Below are 20,873 nucleotides of genomic sequence, written 5' to 3' on the forward strand. Positions count from 1 at the left end.
AGAAAGGCTGCTAGAATATTGAGGGACTTGGTTTGGCACTAACCAAATTTTTACTTTCAGTTCCTTTCCTGTCAGTAACTAATATAGTCTCTACTAAAATTTATGTGTGATAAAATGTGAATGCAGTTGATAGTATTGCCATCTCTGTGGGATAAATTGGTTAGTGTTGATTTCAAGCAGTTAATACTACTTAGTTGTTTTGAAGAATTGAATGTAGAGCATTAAATGCCTAATTTTATTTGTAAAAAGGAATATTGTAGAAGCCGTTTATTATGCAATTCAAAACTTTTTATGAAGTCTTTGTCAGTGACTAAAACGTTAACAATAGCTAACATTAACTGAGGTCTCACTATATGCCAGACACAGTTACAAATGTTTTATGTGTTTTAGCTCCTTTAATCTTCATAACCTTACCAGGGGTAGGATGAACATATGATTTATTGTTCAAACCAGGATACTTTTGAGACTGAAAGAGGGCACTAGCCAGATGACATGCTGGGATGGTAGTATAAACTAGGACTGTCCCAGAGAAAGTAGGATGTGTGATGACCCTAATTAATACCCACTTTTTCAGAAGAGGAAACCAAAGCATAGGGAGGCCAAGTCACTTGTCCAATTAGTAAGTGCTAGGAAGGGATTTGAAACCACTACAGAGATTTCTTTGGACATGAAAGTGATTTAAATTACTTTAGACTTCTATATTCTGAGTTTGTTTATTTTTAATCTTTTGGAGAAGTTTTTATTGGGACGGGGTCGATAGTAAAAGATGAAATAAAGTGTTTTATTTTTTTAAAGCTGGTAGAATTTCCATTTGGCTTTTTTCAAGTGACTATTCAGACTTCAGTGATTATATGTCTTAATGTTGAAAAGCAACTTCTCTGAGGTCTGCCTAAATAAAAAAAGAGAGAACTCCAGGATAATTATTTTTACTGTTTATATCTGTGTTTCCCTTACATATTCAGACTCCTTTACCATTTTCTTAGGAGGAAACGTGAATTTTATAATGTGATATTTCATGGAGGTTCTTATGTGGAACATGAAAAAAACTGAAAGGAGTATTTTGTGACTAGAAAGAGTGGTATAAGAAAAGAGGAAAAGTTTCAGTTCAGGGACTTATCCGAAGTTAAAATGATTTGGTAACAATTTGAAAGTTAAGTCTTAAAGAGATTAATGTGTCATTTCATAAAATTAACAGTTCTCTTTTATTTTTGGTGACTTTTGTAGTTGCCTTGTATTCCTGGCCTATGTTTGTGGTACCTCCCACTCCCCAAAAATGATTACCGTAGGTAAATTCAAATATTTGGAGAAATAATTTCAGCATAATCACAGATTTACTATATTGTAAACTAAGATAGTTCTATTTTTCTTTTAGTAGGTGTGAGTGGTAGAGAGCTGATTTGAAGAAGACTTCAAGTTTTGTTTTCATACTTGGGTATTTTAATATTTCTTTGAGGAATTTGTGTTTTTATCCCCCTAGTTCACTTTTGGGGGTTTTGTTTGTTTGTTTGTTTGTTTTTGAAAACAACCAAGAGGTCATTCAGTAGGTCTATTCAGTTTTTAGAAAATGTTTTATTTAATGTAGTTCATTAAAGCTGTCATGAAATTGAAAGGGATGTAGGGAACTGCATTTCTTACCAGATGAAAGAATTTGAGTGAATGAAAGGCAAAAGTTTATTTCTCATGTATTTGATTTATTATTTAAAAGTAATAGTTTTTAAAAAAAGCTATTGCTGGTTTTTAATCTGAGGTCCATGGATAGGGTATGAGAGAGGCGGGGGGGAGTGTGTGTGTGTGTGTGCGCGCGCGCACAGGTTCTCAAAAAGGTTCAATTCATCGTTCTATCAATTAGTACTGAGGCCTACAGAATCGGGGATATACAGTGGGTGGTAAACTAGGTTATATAGACTCTGCCCTCAGGAAGCATTGTCATTTGGGCTTTATCATGGGGAGGGGTTAAAAAATAACCCTTTTAAAAAACATTATGTACTGGATTACTATATATTAAAGAATGTTAAACTAAAACCAATAGCCGTCAGTCAATACAGTTTTGTTACAGTGTCCTTAATTTGAGATTAGTGACAAGTATTTAAAAATAAGGATTGCTCTGGATAGCTGTAGGGGGAAAAGAACAATTGAGGACTGTTAATGAAGCCTTAGAATGCTTCAGTGTTTGGTAGTTGTTACATTTAGTTAAAAGAGCCCAGTTACTATAACCAGTTACTATTATCCAAAGGTTCAAACCTTTCTAAATGTTATTATGGTTCTGTGTAAAAGCAAAAGACTCAATCAACAATCACTTTATTATGGGACTCTTTATTTCAAGTTCTAAATGCTTGCTTTAAAATAGGAATTTAAATTTATATATGCTTATGATTTACTTTTGGATTCTTTGTTGGAATGTTAGTTTGAATGTCTTTGTAGCTATATGATTCTCATTAAATTAATTATATATGTTATGTATGATGATTTAGGCTTGATATATTTGAAGTATTTCCATTTCAGGTTTGGGATACATGATACCCTCTTTTCTTGGCTTTTTAACCTTTTTTTCCTCTTCAAAACCAAGGAGAAATTTTCTATACTCACCAGTGTGTCTACTGTCTTATAGCTAATATACAAATTTTATGGTGACTAGAATGGTATTACAAAGAACACGGTTAATATCCTCTTACTAAAAAGGCCTTTTTTGTGGTTTAAAGAAGTAGTATTAAAGATAGGAATGTGAGCCTTTGAGGATTTCCCTTCTTTACTAAAGAAGTAGAGAAAACGAAATATTAGCAAAGCCATAACGTTTTCCCTTTGGAATATGTCCCTCCCTGTTTCCACACTCATCCAGGCCAAAAGACATTCCTCAGACTTTATCCCTGGCAGGAGAATTGAGGAAGTGGTGTTAGCTTATGGCTGGCAGGGAAGCAGAAGCATGAAGGTATGTTTTTGAAAAGGAAATTTGTCAATGACAAACGGATTTTTCCAGCTCTGAGTATGTGTACTTTTTTGAGTTTTGATTAAATATCAATGCATAATGTGCTATTCATTGAAGACTATTCAGTAGTTGGGTGTTCTAAATATACTTGAAAAATTTCAGAGAGATTATTTGGACAATACAAGATACTAGAAAAATTTCTTTTGTAGGGAATAATTTCCTAAACGTTTGAAGTTAGACTGAAGCAGTCATCCAGGGTGCTGCAGAAAAATAGCAAACCTAACTTGAGAGGTAATTATTTGTGTGTGTGTATTTATGAGTATGTAGTGTTTTAATGTACAATATTGGTGAATGTCCAAATTTGTCTCATAACTAGATTATTAACTTTTCCAGATTAGGAATTATGTTTTTATCTGATTTTGAAACCTTGTTTCATCTTGTACATATACAGGCTCTCAAATAATTGAATTGAAACCTTAGTTTTTTTAGAAATGTAACTTTGCATTATAATTACATTATTAATGTTCATATTAAAGAGCTGTATATTGAAAGAGAAGTAGTCAATTAGTTTCTTCTAGTAGGCTTTGCATTAAAGATAAACTTTAAGTTTGTATCTACAGGATATTATGTACTAGTTGTACTACACTCCTTAACACCATTTATTTTTATTTTTATTTTTTACAATCCTGTAAGGTAGTTTGATGGTTATTTTCATTTACTGAGGTTCAGAATGGTTAAGTGACTTGCCCAAGATAACTTAGCTAGTAAGGGGCAGAGCTTTCTTTTAAATCCAGTTCTAAGTCCAGCATACTTTACACAGTGATACACTGCCTCCCAGTGGGATGATTTATAGATTTTGTAGTGGTAACTTTTTTGGAGGTAGAGAATTAAAGGAGACAATCCTAAATTGATGAGACTGAGGAGGAAGTTGAACTTCTCAAAGTAGTCAGAAAACTTTTGGAAATGAGGTAGGAGAAAGAAAGGCTTGTTTTCTATCAAGAGCTGATAGAGGATAAATCATTCTCAGTCTGAAGTTACACGTGATATGTTTCATATTTTATAATCATCCGCTAACAACTAAAAGAGGGATGGAGGAAGATGATAACGTTTATTATATTGTACTTGTTTTTTTAATTCTAATTTTCTAATTTTTATTTTTTTAATATTTTTTAATTCCCACCCTTCCCCCTCCCCGCTGGTAACCACTAGTCCATTGTCCATGTCCATGAGTCTCTGTCTGTCTTGTTCATTTGTTGCTTTTAGGTTTACATCCCACATATAAGTGATGTGATGTTCAACTTTTTCTGTCTGGTTTATTTTGCTTAGCATGATTATATCAAGGTCCATCCATGTTGTTGCAAATGGCAGTTTTTCATCTCTTATGGCTGAGTAATATTCCATTGTATATATGTACTACAGCTTCTTTAGCCAATCATCTATCATAGTGTACTTGTTTTAATCCTCAGTAAAGCGACATCTGAATTAATTTCAAGGAATTAAAGTTGTTATAAGATAAATTATGAAACAAAATGCTCGCCAGAGCATTGTTGGCATATGTCTCACGAGTAGTGTTCCTGCTAAAGGGCAATAATACTTACAGGAACAATCTGTTCAGGTAGATCAGTTTAAATGCAGGCAACATCATGATACCACTTTGTACTGTTCATTTCTGTTTCAGTTTTCATTTTTTCTAGCTTCCTTTTTGTGCTGCTTTTCCATCTCCAGTATCTTTACAATTTCTAAAATTCTCCATGGAAAGTAGAAATGTTTTGATGGTAATTTCCTTTTTTTTTTTTTAACTTTTATACCGTTACTGCTGACATTAGATAACTCTGTGCTAGGCACTGAAATAGAAGTCATTTCAAAATTAATCCATTTAATTCTCTCAGTAACCCTGTGAAATAGGTACTGTTATTTCCTATTTACTATGAGGAAACAGGTGCAGAGCGAAACATAAAATTGCTCAAGGACACATATAGTAAGTCCTCTCTTAATGTTGTTGATAGGTTCTTATAAACTGACTTTAAGAAATGACATAAAATGAAACCAGTTTTACTATAGGCTAATTGATGTAAATGAGAATTAAATTCCTACAGCATATTTCTGGTCACAAAAACATCACCAAACTTCTAAATAAAGGCTCAAAACATTTCTACTATTAAACATTGAAATATATGTGAGCTATATATACATTTAAGAAAGATTAAGAAAACAAGAGAATTCTTTTCCAGCCCACTCCCTGCATCTCAGGGTGCAAGGTGAGACATACCCTGGACAGGATGCGCTCCCATCACTCACATACACCCACATTCACTCAGACTGGAACAATGTAGACATGCCAGTTCACCTCATGTGCACATCTTTGGGATGTGGGAGGGAAAGAGACCTCAAAGAATACTTAGGCAGACATGGGGAGAATGTGCAAAACTCAACACAGACAGTGATCCTGGCAGGAAATTGATTTTTTTTTCCATCAACATAGCAAAACGATGTTGAATGAAATGGCATTTGAGAATCTGCTGTATCTAGGAAGTAGTGGGAGCCTTGATGAGAACAGGCAATTAGGCTATAGAGTCCATGTTCATAGCGCTACAGCACTATACTGCTGATTAGTTGACATTAATTTGAATGGTTTCCTCATCCTGGCAATGTATTTAAGTCCTCTCTTTAATTGTGGAGTTATGTTTCTTCATCCTTATGGGAATTTTAGAGGTCAATAGAGGATTAGGAAAATTTCTGATCTTCAGGTTCCCAAGCATAAAATAGGTATAATCCTATTTGCCTTATGTTATTATGGAAGTTAGATAACAATACCTTTTCTGAGTGTACCAAACAATATTATGAGGGTTTTGCAGACTTGGTAGTCCCCAGGTAACTAATATTCTCATTCATTGAGTACATTTCTTGTGTCAGAGACTTGTTATACTATATACTATACTACCTTTACTTGTATAGGCCAGCGGTCGGTCCCCAACCTTTTCGGCACCAGGGACCAGTGCTTCTATGAGAATCTAATGCCTGATGATCTGAGATGGAGCTGAGGCAGTGAAGGTAGCGCTTGGGGAGCAGCTGCAAATACAGGTAAAGCTTCTCTCGCTTACCCACCGCTCACCTTCTGCTGTGAGGCTAGGCTGGGGACTGGGGCAGCCCCCGGCTCAGGGGTTAGGGACCCCTGGTGTAGGGGATATTATACCCATTTTACAGATGAGAAAAACAAGGTCTAAGGAGATTAAGTAATTCACTTCAGGGCCTTTGTACTTGCTGGTTCCTCTGCCTGGCTTTGTTCCTTATTTCTTGAGGACATTTTGCCAAAGTAATTAGCCTTTCACTGAAGCATTCCTTGGCTATGCCATGTGAAATAATGTCCTTTGTCCCTAGCACTCCCTTTCCTTCTTTCTCTGCTTTATTTCTTGGCAAGGCTCTTTTCACCATCAAACATAGCTTTACATGGATTGTCTCTTTCCCCATGCTAGAATGTAAAGTCAGTGGGGGCAAGGATATTTGTCTTGTCTTATTCATTGTCTTAACCCCAGCACCTAGAATAGTGTTTGAGACATAGTATAGATTGTATAATATTGAGTGGATACATTGTGTGGTATGCTGAGACTTGCTAGACTTACTTTCAAGCTGATCATGAATTAAACTGATTTAATTTTTTAAACTGATTTAATTTTAATGGACCAAAATGGGCATTCCCTGGAACAAAAGAAGTCGAGTGCTGTGGCATGTGCTCAGGCCTGTTTTGGTGTGGGAGTGGGGACACAGTTGAGTCTGAGTTGTAGTTCTTCGAAGTTTATTCTCATGAGTTGCCTTGAATCCCAGGAGGTGTATGTGCCCTAGTCTCACTTCTAGGTTCTGTGAAGCCCTTTATCTCTTAGTAGAGGTCTGCCATCCAGCTTTTTCTTACAGCTTAAATTTCAACCCCTCATTTTGCCTAAAGAGTCATTCATTGACCAATTATGGCATATTTGTGATGTGTAGTTTCGAGCTAGATGTGAAGCAAGGAATTAGTTGACTTAAACAGAATTCCTGGCTTTGTCATTTATAATTTAGTAGGAAATAACATACATAAACCACATGTATGTTGTTTATATGTTTGAAAAACTGCTATGTATTGAAAGTTTCAATAATTATGTTTTAGTCAATATTTTGATAGCACATAAGTCATTATTTTCTGATGTCCTGGAAAACATACCTCTTTGTTTCTACTAAAAAAATTTCTTGGAATGTATGTCGTTGGAACATAGCGATAGATAATGTTGTACTACTATGCTCTTAACATTTAAATGGTAGCTGATTTTTGGAGAGAGTCGAATTGTATTTTAGATACTTCAACCTTAAGCTGATATTGCATCTGGAGTTCAGTGGATAGAAGAGCAGGAGACAGGGATATACATTTGGGATCTCTATGCATAGAGAATATAGGCTTTTAGAGCAGGGAACTTATAAATAAAAAGCCAGAGGGTCGGAGATGAATACCTCATTGCTATTTGGATAGGAGAAAGAAGTAGGACCATTGATAGAGTGGTCAGGGAAATAGGAGAAAATCTAGGAAAATGTAGCATAAAATCCATAAGCATCTCAAATATGAAGAGAGTTCTGATGACATATTCTCTATCTGGGAGATGCTTTTAAATTGTATATGATATAAAAGCTGTTGTTCCAGTTATGTCAAGTTGAAATTATCTTTAAAGCTAGTATGATCAGTGATTATCCTTGTGTACATTGTTTTCTTTGTGGCTTTTGGATATTGAGTTCTTCATACAGACCTAGGTTACCAAGAATAAGGATAAGCTGGGAAGTGGTCCAGGGCAAGGGAGGACCTATCTGGCTTATTGCATTCTAAAAAGTTAACTAAAACTTTGTTGGAATTATTTAGTATGAAACATTTATATTAGTGTTGGAATACAAAGAATTGATTGTGTGAGTAGTATTAGATAATATACTGAAATTCATGTACTCTTCAAAATAGCTGTGTTAATTATGATTGGATTTGCTGGAGTCTGTTTTGAAAAGGAAAACCTTTTTCTCTTTTCTCTGTACTTTCATGTGAAATAAGTGTGTAGCCAACCACTTACAGTTTTCTTCAGGTTTTATGGAAAAGTTAACCTTGGGTTGAAATAATGCCAGATATGAATATTTTATAAAATCTTATTAACTTTTCTGCTTCTTGGGCAAATATTTCAAAGAGAAATTATTGTTATCAATCTGAAAGGCCACTCACAATTCTTTCTTCATTCCAAAAATACTTATTTTAATTTTGGTAAAATATACATAAATTTTACCGTTTTAACCATTTTAAGTATAGAATTCAATGGCATTAAGAACCTTCACATTGGGCAAACATCACCACTATCCATCTCCAGAACTTCCTCACCCCATAATGAAACTGTTTACCCTTTGAAAATTCCCTACTTTCACTCCAACCTCAGCGTCTAGTAACGAGTGTACTGCTTTGTGTCTCTATGTATTTGACTATTCTACATACCTCATAGAAAAGGAAGCATAGAATAATTTTCCTTTGGTGACTGACTTATTTTATTTGCTATAACGTTTTCAAGGTTCATCTATGTTGTACGTGTGTCAATTTCCTTCCCTTTTAAGCCTGAATAATCTGTTGTATGTATAGGCCGCATTTTGTTCATTCATCCATGATAAACATTTGGGTTGCTTCCACCTTTTCACAGAAGTAGAATTGGTCCAAAAATATTTGAATGTCTAGTATGTGGCAGGCACTGTGCTAAGCCCTCGAGGACATAACAGTGAACAAGACAGGACTGTTCCCTGCCCTCACAGAATTTAAAGTCTAGTTAGGGGGAAAAAAGATTAAATAAGCTGTACAATTAAATATGCTAAGTGTTCCAAAAGGGTAAGTACAGAGTGCCATGTGCATGTTTTATATGGTTATAATTATGTATATATTAAGTGAAAAGAATACAAAACATCAAATGATTTTCCATATTCCGATATAATCCCCAAGCAGCACCCCACTTTGCTACCCACCGCTACATGGAGAATGCTCTTCCGCTTCTTTTCATATTTAAAAACTTAATGCACCTGGAATTTATTTTTTGACTATAATGCGAGGTAGGGCTATCGTGGTATTGTGACTTATAATAAATATATGTTTGGTCTTTCTCCCATGTCTGGTACAGAGCTCCCCAGATCTTTGGCATTTCTAAAGTACCGAGAATGAAAAGGTGTCTTTTATGTTAATGAGGTGACTTTTGGAATGCACCTAAGGATGGGGTTTGGTTGGTTGCCAGTACTCCCAACCTGTGATTAGAAGGTTGGAACTTTCAGTCTTACCCCTTCCCCCTCCACCTCGATCTCCAGGGAGGGGGCAGAGGGGTTGGAGATGGAACTCAGCCACCAACGGCCAATGATTTAATCAGTCATGTCTATATAATGAAGCCTCCATTAGAACCCAAAAGAACAGGGTTCGGAGAATGGTTTGGGGAGAATGGTACCCTCTGGGATGGCATGGTATGGAAGCTGCAAACCCTTTCCCCATACTTTGCCCAATGCATCTATTGCATCTGGCGTTTCTTTTATAATAAACTGGTGATCTAGTAAACGAAAGATTTCTCTTAAATTAATTGAACCTGAGAAAGGGGAACCTTGCCAGTCCCTCAGAAGCACAGGTAACAACCTGGACTAGCCACTGGTGTCTGAAATGGTGAGGGAGGAAGTCTTGTAGGACTTAAATCCTTAAACTGTAGAATCTGGTGCTATATCCAGCCTAGATAGTGTCAGAATTGAGTTGAATTGTAGGACACCCAGCTGGAGAATTACTTGATGTGCTGTGTGGAAACCCCCGAACACACATTGGAATTGGTTCTGACTGAGAACCAATGTAGCCATTCACATTTTTGTCTTTTTTTTTTTTTTTGCGGGGTGGAGGGGGGATCTTTTATTTTGTGCCATACCATGAATTACTTAATAATTTTTCTTGCTGTACATTTGTCTCTTTCCCCTCTGACTTAGATGGCATTGCTTCTCTGTGTAGCTTTGTATTTTCCCCTAATTATGTCCAGTGGGATCAAGCTGTCAGTCAGTGTGAAATTTTAAAGCTTTTTGTAAATGAACATGTATCATTTTCCAATAGGGTTGTACTTACCTTACAGTGCTTCCATTGCTGTGGTATATGATAACCACATTGTCCTTGCTTTGGCTATGTTATAAGCAGTTTGCTTGTGGTGTTTATTTCAGGTTCCTTTAATTTGTGTTCTTTTGATTAATAGCTAGAATGAATATTTCCCCTTATTTTTGAGCAAGGTATTTTGAATGTCACAGATAACACTTAAGTTTAATCTGAGGGTCTTTTAATTATGAGTATATAGTAGTTTCTGGGTTAATTACTGTTTTTTAATATTAGGTAAATGTATCTAATTATTTTAAATTAGTTTTGTGAATTATTTTGTAATGCCTGTTAACCTTATTCATGGTTTTAGTCCATTTCAGTTTATAGACAGCAGTTGCTTAGGAAACCTGCAACAATCTATGCATCCTTTTGTCTAGCCCAAGAGAGTGCTAAGTTGCATTCAGTGGACCGTTTGTGGATTGAGCTGTGCTCAAGTGCTTTATAAATTGTAAATAGAGTATGAGAAACCAGTGTGAAAAGCCCAGGTTTTTTTTTTTACTCACTGCTATGTAATCTTTTTAGCAATGAAACATACAGTAAGGTTAAAATTTTGTTAGTAGTTCAGTATGTTTCTTGATAATGTATTTTTTAGTTATGAGCAGGCTAGAGAAAGTAAAATTGGCTGTTGGACATCATTCTTTAAGAAAACAATCACATGATTACATTTATGGTTATACCAAATAGGAGTCCATAGATTTCCCCATCTGAGAATTTGTCAGTGCCAAGGCATTTGAAACCTTGGGAAAAGATGCTTCTTTAGGATAGCTGAGAATGTCTGGGACTATCTAACTTCAGTGATTAAAGATATACCAGCAGCTTTATAGTGAAAAAAATTTTAGATCTGGGGAGAGAAGTTCAGAGGAAGTGGAAATATAGAATAGTTAATTTTCAAACTGTATAGAGTAAGACTTATTTTAATTAGTTACAAAATGTACTTATAGCTTTAGTTAAAATGCTCATACATATTATGTTTAAATGTAGTAAATGGAGCCCTGCTCCCCTCACAACACAGTCACTTTGTTTTATTTTCATGGTAGCACCACTACTTGGCATTTTCTTGTTTCTTTGTAGACTTTCTTCACCTTACTAAAATTTAAGCACCATGGAAGCAGAGAGTTTGCTGTTTTAATACTGTGACCCCGATGTCTCTAACGGTGCCTGGTATATAGTGGGTACTTAAGAAATATTTGTTGAATGAATTATTTAATACTTTATCTGGATACTGATTAAAATATTTAGAAATAAATTCAATCCTCATTGTGAATGTGACTAAATGTCAACTTTAAGAAATCACTTTTTTTTTTCTTGTTGTTAAATCAGTTTGAGAAGTGGGAAAAAATTTTGAGACCTGAGGTGCTTGTCAGTATTTCTCTAGAATACATGAAATTAGAGGTAAGGGTAAAAAAGATACCACTCTGCAAAGTTCATTAAATAAATCTTTTGCTGTATGTAACTATGATCTTATTATCTGAGTTATGACTATTAGCACATTTTCCTCTGATCAGTTTTATCTTCACAAGTTAGGACAAGGTTTTATTCTTAAGGATCTGATTTGGTGTATAATGAGTCCTCACTTAAAGTCATTGATAGGTTCTGTGAATTGGTGTATAATGCAATCAATTTTACCATAGGCTGATTGGTATAAATAAGAGTTAAGTTCCTATAGTTATCAAAGTTATAATGAAATGATGTTGGATGAAATGACATTATTCAGAGACCTGCTGTATTTCTAAACTTAAAAAAGTTTCTTTTGCAAGTTGCAGAAGTTAAAAAATCTGAAGCAGGTGAGAAAAGAGTGGTTCAAAACTACAGTTGACTCTTGAGCAATGCAGGGGTTAGGGGCACTGAACCTCTGAATAACTGAGTATAAATTTTGATTCCCCCTAAAACTTAACTACTAAGAGCCTACTATTGACAAGAAGCCTTACCAATAACACAAACAGTATTGTATACTGTATTCTTAAAGTAAGCTAGGTTAAAAATGTTATTAAGCAAATCTTGGAAATTCAGGTCAAGATGGCAGTAGACAAATGCTGTGCTTGCCTCCACTCGTGATCACATAAAAATTTAAACTACAGAACAACCATTATTAGGAGTCCCCTGAGGTCTAGCTGAACAGAAGTCCTACATCTAGGGACATACAGAAGAGAGGCACCTCAAGACTGGTAGGAGGGGTGGAGACACCAAACAGGCTGGTCCTACTACCCACATGTGGTATTGCGAATCGGGAGGGATATCTCGGTTGTCAAGGTCCCCCCCAGAGGAGCAAGAGGTCCTGGCCCCACATTGGGCTTCCCAGCCCAGGGTTCCAGTGCCAGGAAGAGAAGTCGCCACATCTTCTGGCTGTGAATACCAGTGGAAATTGTGGCTGAGTGAGACAGAGGGCCGCTGGAGTCACAGACATTCCTCTTAAGGAGCCCACGCGTGGACTGACGCACGGACTGACTGACTTGCTCTGAGCTGCAGCACATGGCAGCTGCTCGAAAAGCGCCAGGGACATACAGGGAAGAACTGGGTTGTCTGACTTCAGGGTGAGGGCTGGAGGGGCATTTTCCCGCCAGACAGAGGTGCTGGCAGAATCTATTGCTCCTTCGTTGAGTCTTCCTCACTCCCCAGCATGCAGACTGGTGATTCCCTGAGCCCCTGTCCCACCCAACTTGCGGACCCACCCAAGCTGCGTCCAGTCAGTGGCTTTTCTATGTAAGTGGCCTGTCTTGGCTCATGCAGCAGACTTTCCTAAAATGTCTCAAAGGTTCACAAAACCCAAACAAGCCGCATCTGGCCTTGGCATATCTCGTACCTCTTGCTGAGCAGCCCCAAGCCCAGCACTAGGGGCAGCCAGCCTCGGTTTGCAGTTTGGTCTCTCGAGGCGCCTCGAAGCACAGCATGGGTGATGGCCATCTGTGGACCATTTGGTGACTCTTGCTAGGTGGCCCCGGGTAGGGCACAGGCTATGGTTGAACTTGGCCTGCAGTGGGGCCCCTTACAGGAGGCCCCGGGGCCGTCACACCTGGTGGCTGGCTTCTGACCGAGCAGGAGCACCACCCGGGGTGGCATCCGAGGACGACGCACACCCAAAAGGCAGACTGGGCAGGCACCAGAGCCTGCTAAAGCAAATCCTGCTCTGTAGGGTCAGCCCTTCACAACCAATGGGCCTGAGGGTCAGTCCCTCCCATTGATGTGCCAAGGCTCTCAAGTATAACAGGAGGGCACACACAACCCATACAAGGGACACACCTGGAGCACCCGGGTCAGGTGACCAGGGAAGACTGCCACTGGGCCTCACAGAACACCTTCTACGTAAGGCCACTCTCATAAGACTGGGAGACTTAGGAGCCCTACCTATTACATGGAAACAAATACAGGAAGACAACCAAAATGGAGAGACAAAGAAACATGTCTCAAATGAAAGAACAGAACAAAACTCTAGAAAAAGAACTCAACAAAGTGCAGATAAGCAATCTACCAGATATAGAGTTCAGAACACTGGTGATAAGGATGCCAGTAAGCTTAGTGGAAGAGTAGATGAACTCAGTGGGAACTTTTACTAGAGTGATATAGAAAACAAAAATGGAGACAGAAAACAAAAAACCAGTCAGAATGAAGAAAACAGTAACTGAAATGAATACATGAGAAGGAACCAGCAGTAGATTACATGAAGCAGAGGACCGAATCAGCGACTTTAGAAGATAAGGTAGCAGAAAACATCCAATCAGAACAGCAACAAGAAAAAAGAATTAAAAAAAAAAATAAGAGGATGGTTTAAGGGACCTCTGGGATATCAAGTGTACCAACATTCGCATCATAGGGATACCAGAAGGAGACTAGAGGGAGAGTGGAGAGGGAGAACAGGAATTGAAAACCTATTTGAAGAAATGATGATGAAAAACTTCCCTAGCCTGGCGAAGGACATAGACATAGAATACAAGCCCAGGAAGTACAGAGCCTCAAACAAGATGAACCCAAGCAGGCCCACCCAGACACATTATAATTAAAATGCCAAAGGTTTAAAGACAAAGAGAGACTCTTAAAAGGAGCAAGAGAAAAGCAGTTAATTACCTACAAGGGAGCTCCCATAAGACTGTCAGCCGATTTCTCCACTGAAACTTTGCAGGCCAGAAGGGATTGGCGCAGAATATTCAAAGTGATGCAAAGCAAGGGTCCTACAACCAAGATTGCCCAGCGAAGTTATCATTTAGAATCGAAGGACAGATAAAGAGCTGCTCCGTCAAGTAAAAGCTAAAGAAGTTCTTCAACAAACCAGTATTACAAGAAATGTTAGAGGGACGGCTTTATGAAGAGGAAGAAAAAGATCAAAAATATGAATAATAAAATGGCAATAACTACGTATCCATCAACAATTACTTTACATGTAAATGGATTAAATGCTCTAGTTAAAAGATAAGGTGGCTGTTGGATAAGAAAATAAGACACTTACATATGTCGCCTGCAAGATACTCACCTCAGATCAAAAGACACACTGAAAGTAAAGTGAGGGAAAAAGATATTTCACGGAAATGGAGACAGACAAAAACTGGGGGCAGCAATACTTACACCAGACAAAATAGACTGAAACAAAGGCTATATGTAACAGGAGACAGAGAAGTATCCAGTAATCCCACTTCTGGGTATTTATCTGAAGAAACCCAAAACATTAATTTGAAAAGTCACATGCATTCATACATTCATTGCAGCATTGTTTACAATAGCCATGATATGGAGGCAACCTGGATGTCCATCAGTGGACGAATGGATAATGAAGAGGTGGTACATTTGTAAAATGTACTGTTACTCAGCCATAAAAGTTTTTAAACGAATGAAATCTTGCCGTCTGCAACAACGTGGTTGGGTCTAGAGGGTATTGTGCTGAGTGGAATAATTCAGACAAAAGACGAATGCCTCGTAATTCACTTACATGAGGCATGTAAAGAATAAAACAAAAGAAAAACTCATAGAGAACATTCTGATGGTTGACAGATGGGAGGGATTAATAACTATGAGTGGATACTAGACTTATCAGGGCGATTACTTCATAATTATAAATGTCTAGCTACTATGTTGTATACCTGAAACCAATAATATTGTATGCCAGCTATAATTGAAAAATAAATGTATTTAAAAGATGTAATAGTAGTGATGATCCTACTATACTTTCAGTGCATTGTAGAGTTTACATAACATTTTCACTTTGTCCTCATAACTCTTTAGGGAGGGAGGTCTTGGGGCCAGTTGTGCTGTTTTACAAATGAGGAGTTAGTGTTTCAGACAAGTTGAGCAACGTGGCCCAAAGTAACACAACTAGAATTAGTTTAAAGAAACACTTAGAACATCTTGTTTCTTGATTCTGTTTGTGTTCTTTAGGACCATAGAATTTTTAGATCAGGATGAAGCCTTAACTCTAATCTCCTTTATATATGTATAGAAAATAATTTAACATTACAAAGATAATGTGCCAAGATTCCAGCCCAGGTCTTCTCAGGTCTGTTCTGTATTGTTTCTCATTTTCCTTGTCTTTGATATTGGAAATGTGTATGCTACTGGATGAATGGCTGGCAGATAACCAAGGTATTTGGGGTTCTTAATAGTTCTCTGGTTCATGTTTATACTTATATTGGTTAATAGCTTCCAGAAAGATTTGAATGTATTTTGAGGCAGCTTGGGATAGTGGAAAGAAGGTTGTGAGGCTTAGAGTCAAGCAGATTTAAGTTGGAATCCTATGACTCCTTATTAACTATGAAACCTTGTGGAAATTCATTTCTTTTGTACTCTAATCTGTAAAATGAGCATGTTGTTGAAATATTTAAAGATGGTTAATTATGTTTCTGAAACGTAGAATGTGTTTGATAATGTCAATGATTTTATAAAATGTCAGAGAAATGAAATTCATGTCTTTATGGTACAGAAAGGAACAAGTAAGATGAAAACAATTCTGGGAAAGCATTTGGAGCAAATAGGACCAAAGGTTTTATGTTACTTAGCATTCTTACAAATTGATACGAACAGCTATTATGACCTTAAATGTTAGTAGACACGAAATTTTTAATACTATTTTTACCATTTATTGAGTCTTATTCAGTGCTAGGCATTAAGCTAGCTGAGTGTCATTGTAAATCCTTAGGTAGTAAGCATGTGAAGAAATCTCCACATTTTGTAAATAGCAAAAAATTGTGGATGTGCGCTATGTCTCTAAACAGGAGCCCTAAAATAAATGTTGATCTACTTGGATCTAATAATGAGAAAATACAAATCTATACACAGGAAGTAGTGTTATTGTAATAAAATATTGTGGTCAATCTTAATGTCTAACAAGAAATATAAGTAGATTATGATATCACATCTGGTGGAATTTCATGAAACTATTAGTTTTTGTTATGACTTAGAAATGGTAGAAATGCAGGTAGAGATGAAAAATTATGCACAATAAGTATTCCTTCATTTGTTATAGTTTTGAACATTGACACCTAGGCATCCATGCATGCACATAGGGATAAAGCCTGGAGTGAAAAATGAAGCTAAGTGATTTATCAAGGTAATGGATGCTATGTGATTGTTCTGAATTCTTTAAAGGTAATTTCGCATGTAATTTTGTGGGAACCAAGGTCATGTGCTTCCTGTGTAGTATGCACTGAGGAACATTGTCTTTAAAGTGCTCAAAGGCTTTGACCTAGATGACGTGGTTCGGTATTGTTTCTTATTTCGGGTGGACTTTAATAGTTTCGACTGGCTGTTTATTCTTTTAGTAAATTCTGAACACACATTATCATTCAACCCATTGCATTTTATCATGGGATTTTAATGTTATTCTTTTATTCTTGAAAATTATAGCCACAATAAATAGACCTATATTATATAACTTATTTTTGTACCTCAGTGGATTTAAGAATCTTCAACTTGTTGGTGACATGAAAGAAGCATGTTTTTAAGCCCCAGATATATGTTCCATTGTAATCGTCTATGCCCATTGCTTTTTGTGTAGCTTGTCTTGTTGGTCAGCAAAGCAAAAACTTCATAGCTCTCTGCCTTCTGAATTACATCATATTTTACGGTTGATATATTTTATGGTATGTGTGTTCTTTTCTGTTTCATTGCTTCCATTAAAAAGACTGGTTTTGATGTTGATTTGAGTCCTCTTTTTCCATTCATCTGTGAGTACTATAAGACACAGTGCACCATTGATTCTTGCATCTCTCATTTATATTTTGATTTTGAAAGAAGTTTGTTAGAAAGAATTTGGGTAAATGGTATGATGGTCTTTGTGGGTTGAAAACTTACCAGAGTACATTTTCAGTCGTTTCTGTTCCAGTGAAGGGTACTGTTAAATTGATTCTTGTTTTCATTCTGTCTCTCTCTCTTCCCCTCCCTCCCTCCCACTCTCTCTTCATTCCTCCCTCTACCTTTCTCTTCTTCCCCCGTCATGTGCGTGTGCCATTTGTTTTAAATTAATCTGCAGAGAGTAGTCTGCAAGTGAAACCATTGAGAATTACCTGTACTGTATTCCTTGGAATGTTTGGCTTTCTTGGTTGTGTATTTTATAGAAGCTGTATCTGGAAAACTTGTGGGTTCTGAAGCATGGTCCCCACGTCTTCAAAGGATTTTAAAAATATTTGGTGCAAGCTGTTTCAAAAGAAGGAAGAACTTTATTATTACTTGTATAAAAATAATGATTACTGCCCTTGGTAAAAATGAGTCCAGAAGCGGGGGTGTAACGTGAAAAATTACAATCCCTCCATTCCCAATTTTGAAAGGTAACCACTGCTGATAGTTTCTTTTTATCCTTCAAGAAAATTTCTAAGTATAAATGAATTGGATCAAATTTATATTTATTGGTCTGTAAGTTGTTCTTGATACTATCTTACATTTTATAATATCAGCACAGTTTTTAGCAGTATAAACTTTGTATTTATGAATCTAAGGATTCCCATGGCTTTTTAAACTGCATTTTTTTTTCTGGATATACTTAACAATTTAGTCTTTTTTCTTACAGAAATTGTTTTTCTACTAAGTTAGCCTAGACATTTCTTATCATGTGGGAAGTTCACAGAGATGTGATTTAGGGCATACTTTATGTCAAAAGAATACAATTTATTATAATGTTGTCTTTTCAGAGTGAATTGTGTAATAAGGTGCAGCTTTTATCCATAGTCTTAATACAGAGGTATGTAAGGAAACAAAAACATTAATATACAGGATCATTATTGTAATGATGGAAGCTTGTTTAAAGTAAACAGAAAGAGGTAATAATTATCTGGGGGAATTCAGGGAATGTTCCTTACAAAAAGGAGGTAGTGATTGAGGTTCAGTATGAGTTAATCAGGGCATTCCAAATCAGCCAACCTCCCAGCCCCACCTTTCCTTTCTTCATATATTGCAGTAGTATCCAACTGCTCTTAGTTCTTGTAACATACCAAGCTGCTTGACGACTATATGTTTCTTGGCTTGAATCATTTCTGATGTCTAGAATACACGTCCTTCCGGATTTAGATGGGGGTCATTTGGAAACCATACCTGAACTCCCCTTTCCCAGTTAAGAGTCATTTCTCTGTGCCCTGGGACTTCCTATGCATATTTATGCCAGTGTACTTTCATGGTATTAATTGTAATTGCTTATGTGACAACTTTACTACTGTAAGCTCATGGGGGGCACAACTATATTTTATAAATTTCCCTCAACATTTTATTATGGAATGTTTTCAACATACGTAATTGTACAGTGATTACCCATGTACCCACGACCTAGATTCTACCTTTAACATTTTGTTATATTTGCTTTGTCAAATATCCATCCATCTGGCTATCACTCCTTTTTATCCATCAAACATCCACTTTTTATTTGTATTTTTTTTAGGTGAAGCAACCCTTGGTTGACTTAACAGATTGCAAGGACCTTGTCAGTTTACAATCCCTTATTTTTTATTTCTTACGCCTACAGCACCTGGTCTTCCTAGGTGGTCTCCTGTCCAAGTACTAACCAGGCCTGACCCTACTTAGCTTCCAAGACCAGATGGGATCGAGCTCGTTCAGGGTAGCATGGCTGTAGACTTCAATTATCCCCTTTTTAGATGCGCTTCAAAGTAAGTTGCCGACATTAGCACCTTTATCCCCGTAAAGACTTCAGCATTGAGGTCATTAAATGGAACTAATGTTTTATTCATTTTTAACCTTTTTTCACATTTTGAAAACTGTGCCTATTATTTTTAACATCAGGGCTATCAGATTGCTAGTACAGAGGTGCTTAGCATTTGGCTTGAGATTTTGTGCATTTGACTATAAATATATTGTAGTTGAAAGGAGCAATTCATTAAGGACTGGAGTAGAGAGAAATTCGTGGAACAGGGATAATTATTATGAGTATTAGAATAATTTATTGTTCAAAGGTTGAAATAAATGCTAGGTAAACAGAAAAGGGCAGTCAGGCAATGGATTTAGGGATAGGTCAAGGTGGGGAGGGGATAGTTAGGTTGGGAGGATACAAGGAGCTGATCTTAGAAGCTAGAATTTTAATTGGACCTTAAAGAATTAGGTTGAGTAAAAGGGGTGGTTATGGTTACAGACTGGAAAAGCAGAGATAGGAATGAGCACCTTTCATGGAATAATGAGATGAGCATTGTAGTTGGAGCCATTAGTTCAGTTTCATTAATTAAAAAAAAGATTGGATTTTGGTCTCTGCAGGATCTCATTGGAATTGCAAAGGTGCTTGATGGTGTTAAAATATAACAAGTGCCCAAAAAGGTTATCTTGCAGTTTTCTTAAACTCACAGTTTAAAAATAAACTCTCTTTATCTGATGCTTTTTTTCCAGTTGAGTAAACTTTTGTCCTGGGTTATTCATACTTCCCAAAAATTGGCAGCTCCTGGATAGGAATTAGAAAGAGAAAGATCCCAATGGCAAGTAGAAGTCTATATAGAATAAACTTCTGGAGATTTTCCATACTGGAGATTTTCCATATCGGCTAGCTTCAACTTGAGCGGTTAACTTTTAGGAAAGAGATATTTGTTTCTTGTGGAAAGAAGAGTGGTGTGGTGACTGTTGGTAGCTTAGACTCTGGGAAACTTCTTAAGGACATTTTGGGGAAATACATCATTGAGCTGTGGGTTTCTGGCATTTGGGAGAATTAGGTTCAGATGAGTAGCCCAAGGCAGGCGGGGAGAAGTTTGTTTGCTTCTGTTCCCTAGCTACTCACACCTTCTCTGTCTCTAAGACTGGGTCATCCTGTAATTCTGAGGTTGCTGATTCCATGACTTACAGCAACTTTTCTTAAAGTGGAATATGGACTCACCAACATGGGACTTGCATACAGATCTACTGAATTGAGTCCCTATGTGTGGGTTCTGTAGCTCTGCATTTTAGCAAGTATTTTGTATATTTCTTAGTACACTGGAATTTAAGAGAGCCACTCTTACAGATAGAATTTTTCATTCTTTATTAAGTGATCACCTGTCTGTATACGGTGGAGCTACTGCTTTCCTTCAGGGAAGGACAGTTGCAGGCAACAAATACTTATAAGATTGCTGGTAAAGTACAGCTGTTAGGGATTTTCCGCTGCTCAAGATTTTGCTAGCGATCATTTTGTGTACACAATTGTGAAGAAACTTGTTTTTATTGTATGTATTGAACAAGGTATATATATCAGGGGTTTCTATGTGATAGTTTTAGACATTTACTAAATACAGTTGCAGGAAACTTAATACCTGTTTTATACTTGAATTTGACTGATTCAGAAGACTTTAATGGCATAATTTCATTTATGTTCTGAAGAGCCGATGTGCATTATCCCAACAAGACATCCATTTATATGAAGCAAATAAT

General features: G+C 36.8%; 1 protein-coding gene and 1 pseudogene across 5 annotated transcripts in view; one reads left to right on the forward strand and one right to left on the reverse strand.

Annotated features, from left to right (window-relative positions):
• STAG2 (stromal antigen 2) overlaps window positions 1-20,873 on the forward strand; it is a 119,200-nt gene that overhangs the window by 7,389 nt on the left and 90,938 nt on the right. The window lies entirely within an intron of this gene.
• On the reverse strand, window positions 18,988-19,106 carry LOC118608259 (annotated as a pseudogene).

The sequence above is a fragment of the Rousettus aegyptiacus genome, unplaced genomic scaffold, assembly GCF_014176215.1.
Source record: "Rousettus aegyptiacus isolate mRouAeg1 unplaced genomic scaffold, mRouAeg1.p scaffold_m13_p_9, whole genome shotgun sequence".
Lineage (NCBI taxonomy): Eukaryota > Metazoa > Chordata > Mammalia > Chiroptera > Pteropodidae > Rousettus > Rousettus aegyptiacus.